The 21,357-nt window shown below is 48.3% G+C and overlaps 1 protein-coding gene across 4 annotated transcripts in view; it reads left to right on the forward strand.

The window, feature by feature from the left end:
- Positions 1-2,671: 2,671 nt before the first annotated feature.
- MYH9 (myosin heavy chain 9) overlaps positions 2,672-21,357 on the forward strand; it is a 102,235-nt gene continuing 83,549 nt past the window's right edge. Inside the window, exons 1-2 of one of the 4 annotated variants that reach the window (XM_066259347.1) lie at positions 2,937-3,141; positions 18,116-18,258. The gene's annotated coding sequence lies outside the window, so the exon portion shown is untranslated. Of the gene's footprint in view, positions 2,850-2,936; positions 3,142-3,486; positions 3,506-18,115; positions 18,259-21,357 lie in introns of those variants that run through there. The other 3 variants (XM_066259355.1, XM_066259338.1, XM_066259363.1) reach the window with 3 other exon arrangements.

Consider the following 21,357-nt stretch of genomic DNA (forward strand, 5'->3'; position numbering starts at 1 on the left):
GCAACCCCAACTCAATATTCTCTTTATAGACTTTCCTATTCTGGAAATTTCATATAAATGAAATAATAAAATATCTGGTCTTTTGTGACTGGCTCCTTTTACATAGCATAATGTTTGTTTTGGGTTTTTGTTTTTTTTTTTGTATTTTTCCGAGGTTAGAAGAGGGGAGGCAGTCAGACAGACTCCCGCATGGGCTCTACCAGGATCACCCAGCATGCCCACCAGGGGGCAATGCTCTGCCCATCTGGGGCATTGGTTGGTTGCTGCTGGAGCCATTCTAGTGCCTGAGGCGGAGGCCATGGAGCCAACCTCTGTGCCCGGGCCAACTTTGTTCCAATGGAGCCTTGGCTGTGGGAGGGGAAGAGAGATAGAGAGGCAGAGGAGGGAGAACGGTGGAGAAGCAGATGGGTGTGTCTCCTGTGTGCCCTGGCTGGGAATCGAACCTGGGACTTCCACACACTAGACTGACGCTCTAATGCTGAGCTAACCAGCCAGGGCAGACTTAGCGTAATGTTTTTTTTTTTCTTTTTTTTTTTTTTGTGAAGCTGGAAATGGGGAGAGACAGTCAGACAGACTCCTGCATGCGCCCGACCAGGATCCACCCGGCACGCCCACCAGGGGCGAGGCTCTGCCCACCAGGGGGTGATCTCCGGGGCGTCGCTCTGCCTCCACCAGAGCCACTCCAGCGCCTGGGGCAGAGGCCAAGGAGCCATCCCCAGCGCCCAGGCCATCTTTGCTCAGCATAATGTTTTTAAAGGTCATCCATGTTGTAGTCTATATAAGTACTTTATTCCTCTTTATTGTTCAATAAAATTCTATTTGCATAGATTTGCAATATTTTGTTTATCCATTCAGCAGTTCATGGACATTTGAGTCATTCTGGTTTTTTACATGTGACACTAATTTGTTCTTTTGTATTTCTGTGTAGTATAGTCAAATGTATAGACATAATCAATTTATCCATTTTACCATTCATAGACCTTTCTTCTCCTAATTTTTGACCATGTTAAGCTGTTATGAACATTTCAGTATATGCCTTTTTAAAAAAATTAATTTTAGAGAGGAGAGAGAGAGAAAGAAAGGGGGAGGATCAGAAAGCATCAGCTTCCATATGTGCCTTGACCAGGGAAGCCTGGGGTTTTGAATAGGTGACCTCAGCATTCCAGGTTGATGCTTTATCCACTGTTTCACCGCAGGTTAGACTATTATATGCCTTTGTTGGGCCTAAGCACTAATGTCTATTGGGTATTACTCAAGAGTAAAATTGCATGTATTCGACTTTAGTAGATAGAGCCAAACACTTTCCAAGTGGTTGTAGAAACCTACACTTCCACAAACAATTTATGAGAGTTCTGGTAGTTCCCCATCCTTGCCAACACATGGCAACTTTTTATATTTTATTTTATTTTTTAATTTTTTTTTAGTGGGAGAGACAAAGAGAGTGACAGACAGATAGGAAGGGAGAGAGATGAGAAGCATCAATTATTTGTTGTGGCACCTTAGTTGTTCATTGATTGCTTTCTGATATGTGCAGCCAAGCCAGTGAGTGACCCTGTGCTCAAGCCAGTGACCTTGAGCTCAAGCTGGTGAGCCTTGCTCAAACCAGATGAGCCCGTGCTCAAGCTGGCGACCTTGAGGTTTCAAACCTGGATTCTCCGTGTCCCAGTCTGATGCTCTATCCACTGTGCCACTGCCTGATCAAGCTAGCACCTTTTTCATTTGCTTAATGGCTAAATAGATATTCTATTTTATACAGTGTTCATTCAAATGCTTGCCTATTAAAAAAATTGGTTTGTTTTGTCTTTTTCTTAATATAGATGTTCTTGATAAATTCTGGATACATGTCTTTTGTTATATCTATGTATTGCAAATATTTTTCTCCCCATCTGCGGTTTGATTTTTTTACTTGCATATATATATATATTTTTTTTTTTAATTTTAATTTTAATTTTTACAGAGAGAGAGAGTCAGAGAGAGGGATAGACAGGGATAGACAGTCAGGAACGGAAGGAGATGAGAAGTGGTCCCTGAAATCTGCGGAGAAAATGTTGCGTGGACAACTGGCTGTTACAAAAATTATATTAGCTTTCTTCCTCCAAAATCAACATAAATTCCAGATGGATTAAAGATAAGTGTAAAAATTCCTTTAAAAATTAAAAAAAATATTTTGGTGGACAGTAACAAAAAAGTGCTCTTTGCTTACCTTAAAAAAAAAGGGGGGGAAAGAAAATATTTTGTAACCAATTCTTAAAAAGGAAGTGTGCGAGTTAACTAGTGGAGATAAAGAAAGACTGGGAAAAACATTCCTGGCAAAGGGAACCCATTTGAGCAAAGGTCTGGACGCTTGTCCATTCTAGAGAGACAGGTAGGAATCGAACTCAGAGCGCCCTCAGCGAATTCGGGGCCGAGTCCCTGTCTGCTCCAAAGGGTATCATAATTAGGTAAAATAGCACTTTTTCCATATATGGTACTTAATATCTATTCTGGTAGAATGACAAGGGACCGGGAAAACTTTCGCGGGGCGGGGTGTCAGAATCCTGGACCTTCCCAGTTCTCTCCCGCCCGGCCTCGCCCCCGCCCAGGCGATGCACCAACATCCCGGCCCTGAATTCTCTGAGAGCCTGCTCCCCTTGATTTGACTCTTCCTCTGTCAATCTATCTCCTAGAACCTGGTTGTCCGTTGAACCCGCCCTAAGAGGCGGGGCTCCCGCCTAGGAGGCTCGGGGGAAAGTGGAGAGGGTGGAGATTGGAGCGGATGAATCCCCACACCTCTGGGCCCAGAGGCTCCGCCTGCCACTTTCCATAGGCCATAATTTCTGTCTATCAAGACCGGGAGCAGTCTGGAGTGGGTAAGACAGCCCGGAGGGCGGGGTCGGCCTCCAGGCGGGGCCTGGGAGGGACGTCGGGCGCGGAAAGGACGGTAGTCTTAGAGGCGGGGCGCAAAGGCAGCGAAGAGCAGAGCTGGGTGCGGTGAGGCGCGCAGATCACCGCGGTTCCTGGGCTGGGTACGGAAGGCAGAGCCAGGGTGACCAGCTGCAGCTCCCACCTCGCGCGCTTGCCCCACCCCGCCGTCTCCCGAGCGCTCGAGAAAGCCTTCTCGGGAGAAGCAGCGCCTGTTTTCCGGGGCAGATCCAGGTTCAGGTGAGCGAGCCCCACCGGTCGGTCCCGCCCCGGGCAGGCGGGCGGGAACGGCGGTGACGGAGCGCGCGGCGTCTGGGGCAAGCGGGCCGACGTGTGGTTCTCGGCCACCGCGCAGGCCGGCGACCGGCGAAGGCGGGAGTGAACGCTGAGGAGTCGGGCCGGGACACCGCATCCTTCGCTGAGGGGCACCGTGACCCCTGCGCGGATGTTCGGGGAAGGCGCCGCTGGAGCGCGGCTTCGCGGAGCAGAGGAAGGCTTGGTGGCCAGCGCTCCCCGGAAACCCTTCATGTCCTCCAACCCCCACCCCGCCCGGTTCACTCTCCTGGCGGAGCACCCGGGAGCCTCGACCTCCCCTGCTGCTGGGGTACGCGCCCCGCCCTCGCTTCGCCCAGTGCCCAAGTTGGGCAAACTTTTTAACCCCTTCTGGGGAGCCGCTGTCCCTTAGACCCAACCGAGTGGGTGAGGACAAGATGGGGCTCTGGGGTGCGGCTCCTTTGGAAGTTTCTAGACCTTTTTGAAACGGAGGTAACGGGCAGGCGGGGACCGTTTGGCAGCTGTCAGGGCGTCCTCCTGAGTCAGAATCGGACGAGTCTGCCGCAGACATTGCACTCGGCTCTGTTTCCGCCCTGCGCTCCTGACTTCCTCATTCGCCGGCCGCGAGCGGGCGGGAGGAGGAGGGGATCCGCCGAGGTGCGGATGGGTGCTGGAGAAGGGGGACCCGGCGGGCACCCGGCTGCGAGGCAAGAAAGACGTCCTCGCTTCCCAGGGGCTCCTCAGCCTTTGACTTGACTTCTGTCGGGGAGAGGAAGGCCCGGGAATGCCGCAGCCATCTGTGCTGCCCAGGCGCGCACCTGATTCCACCTCACCTGGGGGCCGCCCCGCTCGGGCGGGGGCGCGGGCGCGGGGATCTGGGTCCTGTGACTTTAGGATTAGGCCTGGCCTATTGCATCGTTCCTCTTTGGGCCAGATCCGGGGTTTTCTACACCTCCACCTCCACTTTCCTGTGCAGGGGTTCTCACCTCATCCTCTCCTGTGGCCACGCTCAGGGCCAGATTGCACCCCTTTTCAGTCCCTCGAAACGGAGTACCCTCCAGGACAAGGTTGCCTGCTGTCTTGAGGTGGCGGCAGGGTGAGTGCCAGGGCTGCTCCTGCGGCCCCACCCAGCCCCCGCCCAGCTGGTGTGGGGAGAAAGGCTCCTGGGAAGTCCCAGGTCCTGGAGACAGGAAGCTTTCTCGTTGGGCAGTTGAGAGGCCTGGCCACTTCTTGGTTCACTGCATTCATTTTTGGGTTTGACAGGATTTCAGAGTAACTGTTGAGTAATTGTGGAAAGGGAAGAAAGCAGTAGCTCCTTCCTGCAACACTGTGGCCATTTCTGACCCCACTGTGAGGTTCGCCTGGTAACTAACTCACCTGGTGGTTTATTCCCTTATTGTTAGGAGAGAGGCAGCTTTAGGGCTTGTTTAGACAATCACTTGATTAATATTAGTTTATATGCAAGGTTGCTGGGGGGGGGGCGGTACACAGATGTGTAATTGAGCAAATATTTAACTGGCTTCTCTGTGCCAGGGACTCTGCCAGGTGTTGGGGGTGTGAGGTTGAGTAAGACCTGGTTGTTGCCCTTGGGCACTTAGGGGAGAGCTGAGACAAATCTGTAGATGACTCTAACGTGAGGCAAAGATGACAGAGGCCCCAGAAAGATACTGTGAGTCATGGGGATTGGGAGAAAGGAGCCAGCCCATCCTGCAGAGATCCATAGACCTCTCTCTGCCTTTGAGGAGTTTACAGCCCTCAAGGGGAAATAGTGGCCCAGTGACTGAAATACAAAGGCAGCCTCTGATGAGTGTCCCAAGTATTCCAGACAAAGGACTCCAGGAATTCTGAGAGAGGCCACTTCTGTCTGGGGCAGGAGGGAAGCTGCCTCAAGGAAGGAGCACATTGTAGGTTTGCAAACTGAGGGCAAGCACTGGGTGTTGGAAAGTGAGGACTCATTTAGTGGGTAATTGAGGGGTAATTAAAAGCGTCAAGGGATTGCTCAGTGTAATTTGAGAGCTGCTGTGCCCCCCAGATGGCTGCAGGGTGACACCAAAGAGCTTTACTCTTCACATTCAGCAAGTCCTGGCAGTGCCTTGTAGGCAGATCCAGGTGCTGGCAGATCCAGGTGCCCAGATTGGCAGACTCTTGCTTGGGGAAGGGCAGACCAAGAGGTGAATTCTCTGGGGCTGCTTACGTGAAGGGCACATGAGGGGAGAGGAAAGAGGAGGGGTCAGGCCCCTGACATTCTGTTTTTTTATTTTTCAACTTTTTAACCTAAGGGTTTGGAGATGGGACAACTTCCCTCTTGCAGGGTGAAGGATGCATGTTAATCACAGCCTGCATTACGCCTGTTCTGGCTCCAGAAAAAACAAAACAAAGATCTGTTAGCTTTTTAAAAGGAAACAAGCACACTAAAAAAATGCAGCATTGTTGTGTAGCCTGGTAGGGTATTGCTAGAAACCAGGCTAGCTGTGCTTTCTTCACTTCCTCCTGTAGCTAATCCTTCAGTAAGTACTTAAGACAGCCCTTACCAGCTTGACATCTTTATTTCTAAAGTAGAGGAGGGGTTGGCTGTTGTTTTCTACAGAGGCAGGCCCTACCCTTCTCTTGGGGGAGAAAGAGAAACCCAAAGAAAAGGGGGAAAAAAAATCCAAACCTTAACAGCTTCCTCCCAAACATAATGTTCCCGAAATATTTAGAATAACAAAATCTGTGTGTATTCTTCGTTTTAATTAAACAAATGTCCTAATTTGCTGAGCATAAAACAGCATCTTTGCTGCAGGGGCAGGAAGTGCATTTTCTCTTTGTGTAGCCCCAGAGAGCCACTGCCTCTTGGCCTTAACCCTTGGTGCATTGAGCCTCTGGGCTCAGGTCCTCTGGTAACAACAGAATGGAGCCCTGGCAGCCCTCTGGGAAGCGGTGCTCCATTGACTTAAAGAATCTCATTCTTAGAGCTGGGAATTGTGGGGTGGTGAGCTTTGGAACAAGGCTCCAATCCTGACCCTGCCATTTACTAGCTTCATGACCTTAGGCAAGTCACAAAACCCATATGGGAATCATGACACCTACCCTGCAGAATTAGATGTGAGAACTAAAAGAAATAAGGTACATAAAGGGCCTATAAGATATGTAAAGTGGCTAGGTAAGTTTTTAAGAAAATATATAAATGTTCAGTCTTAATTCCCTGGAATGTCAGGGGAGGAAATAGCAGAGGGGTGGCACAGAGGAGCCTTGAGTGTCTGGAGACCTGGCTTCTAGCCCTACCTGGGGGAACATTTGATTTTGGTAGCAAGTGCTACTATCGCCTACAAAGACATCACACCAGTTTATGAGCCCACTAATTATGCATGAGAGGGCTGGGGAACTGAAAAATTCAGTAATAAATTATTTCTCCAAGATGCTCCAGATTCTTTTTCTTTCTTTATTTTAGGGGTTTTTAATTGATATGTAGCCTGTTCTTTAAAATTTTTTTTATTTATTTGTTGATTAGAGAGAGAGAGACAGTAACACTGACCTGTTTTTGTATATGACCTGACTGGGGATCAAAATGACAACCTTTGCATATTGGGATGATATTTCAACCAACTGAGCTATCTGGCTAGGGCCAAGACGCCCCGGTTTCTTAGGTAATCTTGTGCCCTATTGCTGGAAGCATGACTTGTAACAACTATCCTTTTGAGGATAGTTTGGCAGTATCTGTCATAGTCCTTCTGTCTGAATTCTAGGGATGCACCCCATAGATAAACTCAAATGTGCAAAAGGAAATGTCCAAGGATATTGTTTTCAGCATTGTCATAGACAAGACAGGAAATATGCTTACTGTCAATCAGAAGGGTCAAATAAATCATGGCACAGCTGTATGGTGGCAATTCTTACAGCCCTTTAGAAAATGAGGCTAACCTGTATGTACTGATAGGGCATGCTCTCCAGGGTATGTTGTAAGTGGAAAAAAACTAGGTATAAAATAGTACATATATGGTGGTCCCTTTGTGTAAAACATGCTATGTCACCTTGGCTCTGTGCCTAGAAATATATTGAGGGCCCAGGAAGTTAGAGTGGGGGGTGAGCATTACTTTTCACGAAATGCCCTTTTATATGTATGGCCCTAAATCATCAAAAGCTTAAATTTTTTATTTTTTATTATCTGTTGTATCTAACTGGCCAGTCGTGTAGGTCTCAGCTTTAAAAGGCATTGTTCTAGATTTCAGGTAGTATATTAAGTGCCTACTGTGTGCAAGGAAGGAGGAAAGATTTTAAAAATGGGCTGACTTGCTCTTGTGGTTGGAACATTTTTGGGTACTATTTTCTTCTACATGATGTCATATTATCACCAGAGTAACCCCTAAAACAAATGTCTACTCTGAACCACTCCCTCATATTCTGGAAAATGGTGGGTGATTGTCTTTTCTTTGCTATATGAGAAAAGGAACCCCACAGTATGTGTCTGGAAAGTATTTCAGGATAACCTTTTGCCAGGTTTCCCATAGCTCCCCTGTCTCCAGATCACCTGGGGTCCTTTCCTGTGGAGTCCACTGACCAGAAGTCTACACCAGGCCTTTTAATCTCTTGGGTCCTCTGAACTTGGGGTCATTGCAACCACTAGAATGCTCCTTCTCACTCTATCCCCAGTTATCTCTCAGTCATCTGGCCTGTGGTTTTTATGTATTAATAGTGGAAAAACTCAAATCCTTAAGAAAATGTGATTAGAAGGGTGTTTTGAATTGCAAGGCCCCCATTCCCTTCTCAAGGAAGATTGCTTAGTCTTGCATGGTGTGGATACTGGAAAAGCTGCCAGGTCTGCTTGCTGCTGAGTTTACTTTTTCCCGTGGCAAAGGCAGTGGAAGACCCCTTCAGGGTCTCAGCCAGGCCTGTGTCCCTGCTAGGCAGCCTCTGGGCCTCCTAGAGGAATAGCATGAGTCACATATTAGTATAAGGACTGTGCCTAGGTCTAAAATGGGCCTGTCACCACATGGGTTTGAAGGCTGGATGCTGGCCTGTATCTCCCCACCTCCTCCTGCCCCTTGTGCTTTGATGGTACCAAATGTTTGGGAAGCACAAGGGGAGCCGCCCTCTTGTGTCTGATGTATGTCTCTTTAAAAAGTAACTTAGGTTGGCTCCTCAGTTGGAATTTCTCAGCCCCCCATTCTGCTGACTAGTTTCTCAAGCCTGAGGTGATTCAGCACCCAGAACAAGACACAACATCCTGACCCCCTTTGGCAGGTGGGCCCAAAAAGGCTCTTGGCTGGCCTTTGGCTGAGGGTCGAGGCCTTCTTGGGAGCTTCTCCCCAGCCTGACCCTACATTTCTCACAGTGGCACCTCTGTAGCTGCCTCCTTTCTCAACCTGGTTGGCTACTCCACTAAGAATCATCCCGCTGAGGCTGGAGGGAGCCTTGCAAGGCCTTCCGGAAATTGCCACTGAAGGGTGTGGCTTCCTGCCTGGGCAGGTTGGGCTGAGCCTGTGGAGAAGTTGAAGGTGGAGCTGATCTTTCCCGACCCTCAAGTCATTGCTTTGGTGCCTCTCAAAGGTCCTTGGTCCTTAGGGTACTACAGTATTACCCATAAGAACAAGGAGCCTCTGAGGGTGGTCCCTCTCTCACTTCCATAGACATTTACATTTTAAGAACTTGTGTCTTGGGTTTCTTTTCCTTTTGTTTTAACTCTTAATTCTAAATGATGCCCTGCTTAAAAGAAAAATCAACAAAACAGTAAAATCTCCCCATTGAATTTCCTTCGAATTAGAGAATGTCTGAGCTGGAAGGGACTCTTAAGGATAGTGTAGTTTTTGTCCTCCAATTAGAGAAGGAGTGGTTTGCCCAAGCGCATCTGTGGGTTGATAGAAGAAAGCTTTGGCCCCTTGTTTTACTCACCCCTAGTGCCTTTCTCCTCAAAATCATGTGGCCTCATTTAAAAGTGTTTTTGAACTGTTATCATCCCTTTTATGCACTGTTTAGCCAAGCAACACATACTTAGCTCCTTTAATCTTTCCTCAAGAGTCTATTCTTCTACACCCTTAATCTTTTTTTTTTTTTTTTTTGAGGGGGTGGGCATTAGGGGTATGAAATGAAGTGGGAGGTGTTTTGGGTTTCTCTGAACTCCTTCCAGTTGGACAGGGCCATTTAGGCTGAAAGTTCCCACAGTTCAAAAATCAATATTTCACATGGGGTAGTGCCAGGCAGCCGGGTGGGCCATCCTAAAAGCCACACTGGCTTTCCAGTGTTCCTTAGCTAGTCCTCATTTCTAGTAATTTTAAGTCATTTATTTCCTTGGATCAGTGACCGTCAACTGGTGTGCCACAAGAATTTTTTTTTTTTTGTATTTTTCTGAAGCTGGAAACGGGGAGAGACAGACTCCCACATGCGCCCGACCAGGATCCACCGGCACGCCCACCAGGGGGCGATGCTCTGCCCCTCCGGGCGTTGCTCTGCCGCGACCAGAGCCACTCTAGCGCCTGGGGCAGAGGCCAAGGAGCCATCCCCAGCGCCCGGGCCATCTTTGCTCCAATGGAGTCTTGGCTGCGGGAGGGGAAGAGAGAGACAGAGAGGAAGGAGGGGGTGGTGGAGAAGCAAATGGGCACCTCTCCTATGTGCCCTGGCCGGGAATCGAACCCGGGTCCCCCGCACGCCAGGCCGACGCTCTGCCGCTGAGCCAACCGGTCAGGGCCAGCCACAAGAATTTTTAAAACATGCAATACCTGACTATTTAGTCAGGGATACTGAGCTCTTTTCTCTTAGGTTGTCAAGTAAATGACAGCTGTCAGTGCAACAATAGCCATCTGCTGTGAATGAATCAAAATTATACTTTTTTTTTTTTTTTGGTCAGATTGGCAAAAAATATATTTTGGTGTGCCACAGCATTTTAGTAAGTAGCTTATGTGTGCATGAGATGAAAAAGGTTGAAAGTTGCTGTCTTGAATGATCGGCTTGTATTTTAAGTGTGAAATCCATGGTGGAAGGAACAAAACAAGGGCTTTGGGGTCAGGCAGAACTGGGCCTAGACTCGCATCTTTTCTCCTGCTGTTAACCTTGGAGCCTCAGTGACCTCATCAGAACATGGAGATTCCTGCCTCTTTAGGCTCGTTGTAATACACGTGCAGTTCATTTTTTCTCACCTCCTTCCTCCTCTTTTCTTTAATGTTATCACCACATCACCAGATGGTAGAAAATACATGATCAGGTTTTAAAGATTTTAAATTTGTCCAACAAGCCTGTCCCTTGATAACGAGGTGTGGTGACTAAGATGAGGAACCTGCCAGAAGATTTCCTGGGCTTGGATGCTGAGGTTTTCAAGGCCTGCAACCTTTGCATTCTTCTTACACACAATACAATTCAACCCATTACGCCTGATCTGGTTATGAGCTAGTTTAAGCTTTTTAAAAAAGGTTGTTACAAAGCAGTAGAGCTACCTTTATTTAGAGTTGTCTGAGTTCAAAAGCCGCCACATTTCCTGTGTTTTGCATTAAGTCACTGGGCTGGAGAATGCAGCTTCCTGTCTGATAAACATAAAGATGAGGCATTTGGAACAGTTTGGGTGACTTAATCTAACCGGTCTGTAAGGGGAAGAAGATTTTAGAACCCATTGGACTGTGAGGATTTGGAGGTCAGAGGTGTGGGGTCTTTTTTCCTCTCTTGATCCCAGGTTTTTTTTTGTATTTTTTTTCTGAAGCTGGAAACGGGGAGAGACAGTCAGACAGACTCCCACATGCGCCCTACCGGGATCCACCTGGCACGCCCACCAGGGGCGAGGTTCTGCCCCTCTGGGGCGTCGCTCTGCCGCGACCAGGGCCACTCTAGCGCCTGGGGCAGAGGCCAAGGAGCCATCCCCAGCGCCCGGGCCATCTTTGCTCCAATGGAGCCTTGGCTGCGGGAGGGGAAGAAAGAGACAGAGAGGAAGGGGGGGTGGAGAAGCAAATGGGCGCTTCTCCTATGTGCCCTGGCTGGGAATCGAACCCGGGTCCCCCGCATGCCAGGCCGACGCTCTACCGCTGAGCCCACCGGCCAGGGCCGATACCAGGTTTTTTAGTTAGTGATCATTCCATTTTACAATCTGCAGAAGCAAGGTACTTATCTAGTAATCTCTGGGGTTAGAAAGGTGGTGACAGGGAGCCATTTTAAAGTTTATGTCTATTTTTAAAATTGATTCTAAGAGAGGAGAGAGAGAGAAATAGAGAAAGAGAAAGTGAAAGTGGGGTGAGGAGCGGGAAGCATCAACTTTATAGTAGTTGCTTCTTTTATGTACCTTGACTGGGCAAGCCTGGGGTTTCAAACCGGTGTGACTGCAGCATTCCAGGTCAACATTTTATCCACTGCACCATCACAGGTCAGGTAAAGTGTTTGTCTATATTGTAATATTCAAGAGCCAACTATTTCTTTGCCAAGTCAATAGCAAAGAGTCCTTGGGCTCCTGCTGCATGACCTGCACTCTGCCAGGCCTGTTGGGACTTCAGTGGATCTGGAGGGCAGAGAGTGCATCCTTGTCCCCAGGAACCTTTCCCTTTATTTATTATTTTATTTTATTTTATTTATTTATTTTTAGAGAGGAGAGACAGAGAGGGAGAGAGAGGATAGAGAGACAGAGAGAGAGAAGGGGGGAGGAGCAGGAAGCATCAACTCCCATATGTGCCTTGACCAGGCAAGCCCAGGGTTTCGAACTGGCAACCTCAGCATTTCCAGGTCGACGTTTTATCCACTGCGCAACCACAGGTCAGGCAACCTTTCCCTTTAATAGTGGGTAGGGACCTGTGAGAGAGATTTGCCATGAGGTAGGCCTATGCTACACTGAATGGCTGGGGATTTCTGAGCCTCTTTTTTTTTTTTTTTTTAAAGGAGGGGAGGCAGAGACAGACTCTCTCATGTACCCCAACCAGCATCCACCCAGCAACCTGAATAGGGGGTGATGCTCTGTCCATCTGGGGTGTTGCTCCATTGTTCAGCAACTGAGCTCCTCTTAGCACCTAAGATGGAAGCCATGGAGCCATCCTCAATACCTGGGGCTAACTCACTCCAGTTGAGCCAGGGCTGCAGGAGGGGGAGAGAGAGAGAGAAGCAATAAAGGGAGGGGTGGAGAAGCAGACAGGTGCTTCTCCTGTGTGCTCTGACTGGGAATCGAACCTAGGATTTCCACATGTCAGGCTGATGCTCTACTACTGAGCTAAATGGCCAGGGCATTCTGAGCCTCTTTTTTTATTTTATTTTATTTTTTTTATACAGAGACACAGAGAGAGAATCAGAGAGAGGGATAGACAGGGACAGACAGACAGGAATGGAGAGATGAGAAGCATCAATCATTAGTTTTTGTTGCGCATTGCAACACCTTAATTGTTCATTGATTGCCGTCTCATGCATGCCTGACCGCGGGCCTTCAGCAGACTGAGTAACCCCTTTTTCGAGCCAGCAACCTTGGGCTCAAGCTGGTGAGCTTTTGCTCAAACCAGATGAGCCCTTGCTCAAGCTGGAGACCTCAGGGTCTCGAAACTCGGTCTTCCGCATCCCAGTCTGACGCTCTGTCCACTGCGCCACCACCTGGTCAGGCCATTTCTGAGCCTCTTGAGTGAACTTCCTGGAGGCTACACTTTCCTGGAAGGAGGAGGGAAGATGGGGATGTTGGGCAAGGAAGGAAGATGCTCTGATGGAAAGGCACTGGCCTGGGTATCAGGATGTCTGGGTTTTAAGTCCTCCCAGCTTTGTTAACAATAGTAATAATAATAAATTTTATTGAGTACTGTGCTAGTGCTTTTACATGAATTAATTTTATTCCTTACCTCATTCTCATGAGGTAGGAAATTATCCCCATTTCATAGATGAGGAGACCAAGCAAGGATCCAAACATAGGCACTCTGACTGCAGACCCTATTACAGTGCAACCTTGTAGATGCCCTTCACTCCTGGGCTTGATAGGATTGGCCCCTGGGGCCTCCTCACTCATCTGTGACCAAAAATTAAAGAAAGGAGCAGAGCCTTGGGCTGTGCCAGAAGAGGACCTCCTGTTCTAGTGCAGTTGGCTACTCAGAGCGAGGTTGCCAGTGCGATAGTGTTGCCTTGGCTACGGACTTCACCTTTAACCTTAACTGGCCATTTTTCAAATGCGTGTGGTTGGTCCTAAGGGAGGGCAGGTGAAGAGACCTCAGCTGGGCAGTGTGAATCCTGGCTGCTGTGCCTGCCTGCTGATGACTGGGCCCTGGCTTGCAGCCAGCCAGGGGACCTGCTGCCATCTTGAGCAGTAGGCTCTTTTTGAGCTCAGCCCATTTGCATCCAACAAGCTGCATTCCTTCCTTTCCTCTTCATTCGTTCATCTGCCCATCATCATTCAATAACCATTCCTCAGAGCTTACTCTATGTGCTAGGTACTGTACGGTGCTGGGAATACGGAGGTGAAGGGAGCAGTTTCCAGGAACTGATGGTGTCCTGCTAACTACAGACTGCTGGGGTCCCAGGATGTTCTGAGACACCTTCCTGGAGGAGGTGGCATCTGAGCTGATTGCAAGTTAGGGACGTGGCACAGCATGTTCAGGGAGCAGGGCTGGGACCTTGTTCAGTTGCTCAGACTCTGGTGGTGCTTTGTTCAGGGGTGATTCAGGTTTCCAAGGCCCTCTGAGTCACTGGGCTGGTAAAATATTTCCTTTCCTTAGGAGCTCTAGGCTCAGTCCCTCTCCTGGCTTTATACTGAGCCCAAATGGTCCATTAAGGCCTTCCCTGTGCCATTTCCTGGGAAATATGGGAGTGCAGGATTCCACTCCCAGATCCTTAACCCCTTCTTGGTTGCTGGGAATTCTGCCTGTGCCCTCTGGGTGTGTGGTTAGCATGCTGTCCCCAGCTGAAAGATTTGGGGTGAAATTTCTCATGGAGTATTGAGAGAGATAATTATTACTGGAATCAGTTCCCTTTTTTAAAGTTTAAGAAAGATGGTGGTGTTTATAGCACACACAATATAATAACAAAGCTGTCAGGAGGATTTTCCCCTCACCCCATCCACAGTTTGTCTTTCTGGGCTTCCTGTCCATATTGCCACATTATTATTTTAATGGCTATATTATGGTCCACAGAGGAGAAGAACCATTATTTACATTGCCAGAAAGTTTCATAGGTTTTATTGACTCTTGAAAATTCATTCATTCAGCAAATATATCTTGAGCATTTGTTCTAGGGCAGAAAATGCTATGTGGTTAGGATGTGGATGAATGAGGCATCGCAGGCCCTGCCCCTCAAGGGGCTCATGGTCTAGACCCAAGGAAACCCACTTCATTCTGGTGTTGTGAGTTGTGATAGAAGTGAGCCCAAGAGAAAGTGGCAGCTCAGATACCCAATTTGAGTTGATGGAAAACAGATAAAACCATTTTGTCATTTAGGTGAGAAAGCTTAGGGGACATAAACCTGGGAGATCTTTCTGGATTGTTGGAGGAAGACTCTAAACCTGCCCCCTCCCCAGTAGTTCCTGCAAGAGGCATAGGCCAGGAAACATGCTGGCAGAGGCTCCCAGGGCCCTTATCAACAGGGAGGTTGGGGAAAAAAACCACTGGCCCTACTGAGAGAGATCCTTAGTGATCCTTAGTGATCATTGGTAGGAGGCATGTGAGGGTGGGGGCAGCAGGAGATAAGTTGGGGTGAGGTGATCTCCAAAATGTCCAAAAGTTACTGGCAGGCCACCTAGGCTGTGCTGTGGCTCCTGCCTCCTAGATTATAGCAACAAGTTGCAACAGTTTAGTTTTGTTGTAATGAGGAAGTTTCAGAATCCTAGTGGCTACTTTTGAGCAGATAGATATTTATAATAGAAAGGGAGATAGTTATTCGGGGATGGGCTGGGGCAGCATATAAGGGTGGTCAGGGCTGCAAAAACTGGAATTCAGTGTCTTTGCTATAGAATTTTCTTTTATTCCAGATATATGGCTTCTTTGCTGGTATCCTTTCCTCTTTTCAGCCCCCACTGTCCCTGCTTCCCCAGCTCCAGATCCTGTCTTGAGGGAGGCTGACCTGAATTCTGCTGTCTTCTTGGAAAGCAGGAGAGAAGTCACTTGTTCTGAAAGGAGCGGAAGATTTTGTTACCCTCACCACCCACCAAGGGAATGAGAGGGCTGAGGGGGGCCCCAGACACGATCACTGGGGCACTTCCACAGACTTGTCTGTGTTTCAGGTTTTGCAAACCTGAGTCCCCTTTCTAACCTTTAGGGGGATTTGCCTTAGTGCCAGGCCACTCAGGTTGGGGTTTGACCAGAAGATCTATGTCCTAGTCTTCAATGTCCTCTATTCAGTACACACCCTATACCTTAACCTATATTTACATATTGACCTAAAATTTGTAATAAGATGAAACATAAGCTGGGGGATTTCAGCACTTGGTAGATGTTCCCTGGTGTTTGAGATGATGGTGATTATAGGCTAGAGATTATTTTTGAGTTTATCCTATTTTTAATTATTGACTAGGTATAATATTGGGGGGAGGGGAAGTAGGTACAAGGATAGAGAATTAGATCAAGCAGGAGGCTACAGGGTATGGGAAGGGAGTGGGTGACTTCAGAAGAGCAGCTGGGTTTAAATTCCATTTTCACTTGGTTTATTAGTTGATTAAATATGCATCAAATGCTGGGAATACATGATTAAATAAAACAGCCAAAGTCTACAATTTACATGCTATCAGTTAAGACAAGTAAGCTTAACATAGCAGGTTAGGATGGTGTGGTAGGTGCTAAAGAGGGCATGGTACAAAGGACCACAGACTGAGTGGCTTTAACAACAAATGTATTTTCACAGTGTGGAGGCTAAAATCCAAGATGAAGGTCCTGGCAGGGTTAGTTTTCTCTGTGGCCTCTCTCCTTGGCTTACAGATGCTGCACCCTTGCTGCCTCTTTGCAGGGTCTTCCCTTTGTGCATGAGCATTCCTGCTGTCTCCCAAGTGTTGAAATGTCCTCTTATAAGGACAGTAGTTGGATTGAATCAGGGCTCACCCTAATGTTCTCTTTTTAACTTAATTACCTCTTTTAAAACCCTGTTTCCAAATACAATCACATTCTCAGATCCTGGGCATTAAGATAGCAACATAAGAATTTTTTTGGGGGGGGGCACAATTTATCATACAACCAAGGAGTGGGGAAAGTGTATCACTGGAGGCCTCTAATTCAGGGACATTCTGTCTTTCTGCCCAGATGTGAAAGATGAGCCCTCCAATACTTGGTCTACTTTCCCAATTTATTTAACTGCTTTGAGACCCAGTTTTCTCATCCGTAACGTAAGGTTAATAAAACCCATCTCTTGGTGTCCTCTGGGGAGCTGTGTGTGGAAAGCACTAAGGTTTCCATGCACTCAGTTCATGGTGGGCCCCCAGTAAATGTCTGTCCTCATATGTTCTCCTTCTGCCCCACCTACTCCTGTATCATCAGCATCTTTTCCTTCTATTCCTCTTTCATACTCTCTGCTCCCCATTTCCACTTCTGACCAGAGCGCTTTAATAACTGGGCCCACAGGATGGACCAGGACTGGGGCTGCCCTGGCTGTTTCCCCCTCCCAGGTGTCTCTGCCTTCCTCACAGGGGTGATGGTATCCCCACCCAGTTCTGTGGACCATGTATTCTTGGAGGTGTCTCTCCCCTCCGATGAGCTATAAACACTGTTTTTACATGAGTGAGGAGTAACACTCGGGGAAAACTGATGCAGGACTATAAACTTAAAATGCCAGTTACTGGCCAAAGTGTGGGATGCTGCCAGGGGAGGCTTCTGTTGCTGTGTCATTGTTCCCCGAACAGGTGACTATTACACTTCCCTATGCTGATCTTGCTTACCTTATTAGAGGTGTTACCACTGGGACCCGTGTGCATGCCTGGCCTGGTCCAAGGTAGGCACTTACCAAATGCTTGAGAAATGGGTGAATATATATATTTATAGCTGAATATGGGTTATATAGACCCTGGAACAACATCAGGATCGTTGCTTAGCTTGGTGTGGCTTTGGGTAGGAGGCTGTATTTCTTTTTATTTATTTATTGTATTTTTCCAAAGTTAGAAGCGGGGAGGCAGTCAGACAGACTCCCGTATGTGCCCAACTAGGATCCACCTAGCATGCCTACCAAGGGGCGATGCTCTACCCATCTCAGGCATTGCTCGTTGAGGCTGGAGCCATTCTCACACCTGAGGTGGAGGCCATGGAGCCATCCTCAGTGCCTGGGCCAACTTTGTTCCAGTGGAGCCCTGCTGCTGGAGGGGAAGAGAGAGACAGAGAGGAAGGAGAGGGGGAGGGGTGGAGAAGCAGATGGGCGCCTCTCCTGTGTGCCCCGGCCGGGTATCGAACCTGGGACTCCTGCACACTAGGCCGACGCTCTACCGGCCAGGGCCCTCTTTTTATTTTATTTTTTTTGACAGACAGAGAGAGTCAGAGAGAGAGAGAGACAGACAGACAGACAAGAAGGGAGAAAGATGAGAAGCATCAATTCTTTGTTGCGACATCTTAGTTGTTGATTGATTGCGTTCTTATATGTGCCTTGACTGGGGTTGGGGGTGGGGGGCTACAGTAGTGACCCCTTGCTCAAGCCAGTGACCTTGGGCTTCAAGCCAGCAACCATGGGGTCATGTCTATGATCCCACGCTCAAGCTGTGAGCCTGCACTCAAACCGGCAGCCTTGGGGTTTTGAACCTGGGTCCTCCTCCACATCCTAGTCCAATGCTGTATCTACCGTGCCACCACCTGGTCAGGCAGGAGGTTGTATTTCTTTGGCTTCTGAGGCCTAATCACGATGATGTGTATGTCTAATACGTAAATAGGCAGGGTCTCTGAAGTTAGACCCTCTGTTCTAATCCTGGTTCTCCCATTTGCCAGCTCTTTTACTTTGGGTAAGTTACGTATCCTTTCTGCCTGTTTTCTTTGTTTGTGGAATGAGGAAAATGAGAACTATGATGGAGCGTTTTGGTGCTTAATAAAGTTTAGCTTTATTTTTATTTATTTTATTTATTTATTTTTTTTAGAGAGAGAGGAGTGAAAGAGAGAGAGAAGGAGGAGGAGCAGGAAGCATCAACTCCCATATGTGCCTTGACCAGGCAGGCCCAAGGTTTCGAACCAGCAACCTCAGTGTTCCAGGTTGACACTTTATCCCACTGTGCCACCACAGGTTAGGCCTAGCTTTATTTTTTTTTAAATTATTTATTGATTTTGGAGAGAGGATGGGAGAGAGAGAGAGAGACAGAAACAGAAACATCAGGCCCTGGCCGGGTGGCTCAGCGGTAGAGCGTTGGCCTGGCGTGTGGGGGACCCGGGTTCGATTCCTGGCCAGGGTACATAGGAGAAGCGCCCATTTGCTTCTCCACCCCCCCCTTCCTCTCTGTCTCTCTCTTCCCCTCCCGCAGCCAAGGCTCCATTGGAGCAAAGATGGCCCGGGCACTGGGGATGGCTCCTTGGCCTCTGCCCTAGGCGCTAGAGTGACTCTGGTCGCGGCAGAGCGACGCCCCGGAGGGGCAGAGCATCGCCCCCTGGTGGGCAGAGTGTTGCCCCTGGTGGGCGTGCCGGGTGGATCCCGGTCGGGCGCATGCGGGAGTCTGTTTGACTGTCTCTCCCCGTTTCCAGCTTCAGAAAAATACAAAAAAAAAAAAAAAAAAAAGAAACAGAAACATCAGTCTGTTTCTGTATGTGCCCTGATTAGGAATTGATCCAACAACTTCTGTGTATCAAAACAGTGCTCAAACCATCCAAGTTATCTGGCCAGGGCTAGCTTTATTGTTTTATGTTTTATTTGTACATAATTTGCCTATCACAGTGCCAGATTATCTATAAATGTATCTTTTTTTTTTTCTTTTGTATTTTTCTGAAGTTGGAAATGGGGAGGCAGTCAGACAGACTCCTGCATGCGCTCGACCAGGATCCACCTGGCATGCCTACCAGGGGGCGATGCTCTGCCCATCTGGGGCGTCGCTCTGTTGTAACCAGAGCCATTCTAGCACCTGAGGCAGAGGCCATAGAGCCATCCTCAGCGCCTGGACCAACTTTGCTCCAGTGGAACCTTGGCTGTGGGAGGGGAAGAGAGAGACAGAGAGGAAGGAGAGGGGGAGGGGTGGAGAAGTAGATGGGCGCCTCTCCTGTGTGCCCTGGCTGGGATTTGAACCTGGGACTCCTGCATGCCAGGCCGACGCTCTACCACTGAGCCAACTGGCCAGGGCCTAAATATATCTTTTTTAAAAACCTATTTTAACTTATTTCTATTCCTATGAAGTTTGAAGTCACACTCAGTTTATTTCAATTAAGGTATCCTAGTCCCATGAGGGTGGTGGTATTAATGTTCCCATTTTATAGCTGGGAAAAATCGAGCTCTAAAAACCTAAATTCCCAGCCTCAGGTAGCAAGTGAGAGATCTCTGATCCTCTGATTGTTACTCTAATTTTCAGGCCAGTTATTTTCCATACCTTTCCCTCTTTCCACTTAGCTCATCATATGGATAATATTTGTGAAGTTGGGGGTTTGCAGACTTGCATGCTCTTGTACACAACCTTAAAACAGTGGTTGCTGGGATTCAGTGCCTCTCTGGCTTATGGTATCAGGTGTAAAATACAGCCCTCCCTGTTCCTTTCAAGACAGGTCAGTGGTCAGCAGGTGAAGGTGGGTGACCAGATGTGTGAGATCCACTTAGCCTGGTTCCTGCAGGGGATTTTAGCTTTTCTCCCTCAGCTTCCTGACCTACCAGCACACTGTTCTCAACCTGCCTTCTGCTAAGAGCCAGGCCTGCTTCCCAGCAACTGTTTCCTGCATTTGCTAGGGTGAGGAGGAGGAGGTGTCTGTCGCTCCAAGCGTTCGTGAAAAATGCTTCATTATGGGATTAGTTACTGGTTGCTGAGCACTGTGGAATTCACAAGGCCCCATCAGCACTGTGACTTCCCACCTCTAGTTGTCTGTACTTCCTCCAAACCTACCTGAGTTTGGCTGACTTTCTGGCCAGCTCGTTAAAACTCATGAGAGGAAGGACAAGACAGTGGCGTTCAGGCTAGACTGAAGATCTAACAGAGTCCCTCCCTGCCAGTTACTAGTTTTGTACCCTGGAATCTTGGTATTCTCAAAATGAGGACACTCTGGGGACACTGGGCCAAGGGCACTTCCAGGTTATAAAGCCCCTGTGTGTAGACTTTTGTAGTATCCCACACCTCAGGCAGACCAGTGTATTAAAGAGAGGCTGAAAAAGGATAGTCTTCTTTTCCTGTAAGTATAGCAGGTCCCTGTTTTAATTATCCTTAGGATTGTGGACTTCCCCTGCCCCCTCCCCCACCCCTCCCCGCCCCCTCTGGCTTTCAGACAAGAATCTGAAGAATGTGATACTCCATCATGGACCTGAGCAAAGATCAGGGGCTGGGGCAGGATTCAAAGCTTCTCTGGCCTTTACCAGGCAGCCTTTGTGCTCCTGGACCCGAGACGTTTTGAACTGGTCGTGGTCAGGAGTCACTGAGACTATGGCAGATTCCTGGCTCTTCAGAGGGATCTGCAGGGGAGGTGGATCTGGGAGAGGTGAGGGAGATCCCAACCTCTTATCTTAGAGAAATCAGGTTAAAAAGAGTTTTCAGGGGGAAACATGGATGCCAAGGGGCTTGGTATCAGCCAGGTGAACTGCTACTACTACTTTGATTTGGGTGACAGAGAAGACTATAGGTCACCTTAGGTTCCTTCCCCTTGATTAATGGCTGATTGCTGTTTGCCTGTCCTCCTTGTTGGATGTTCTGTGTTTGCTGCCTCCCTGCATATGCTCTGAGGTGGTGGGCCAGATGCGCTGACACAAAGAGCCTGGAGCCTGATGAGACCTCTAGGGTGCAGACACCAACTGATACTACCCCTGTCCTGGAGAAAGTCACTTAAATGTTCTGAACGTCAGTTTTCTCATCCGCAAAACAGGATACTAATAGAACTTACCTTACAAGGGCTGTTGTGTGGGTGAGATCTCAGGTAAAAAGCCCCTGGAACTAAATGTTAGTGGTTCTTTGTCAGCACAGTCCTGTGGCCTGGGCTTTGTGATTCCAATTTTATAAATGAAGAAAGGAAGGTTCAAAATATTTAAATAACACCCAGATTCCTTCTGTCAGTGAGTGGAGACCACAGCACCCACGTCCGTGTCTGCCTGGCTGTGCCACATTCTGCGCTGATCTCACATCCTCTTTGGGGGCGGGGGGGGGATGTGCACATGTTTGTGTGCCCATGTCTGTGTGTGTCCACCTATGGGGAAGAGGAGCCATGACCC

The sequence above is a fragment of the Saccopteryx bilineata genome, chromosome 1, assembly GCF_036850765.1.
Source record: "Saccopteryx bilineata isolate mSacBil1 chromosome 1, mSacBil1_pri_phased_curated, whole genome shotgun sequence".
Lineage (NCBI taxonomy): Eukaryota > Metazoa > Chordata > Mammalia > Chiroptera > Emballonuridae > Saccopteryx > Saccopteryx bilineata.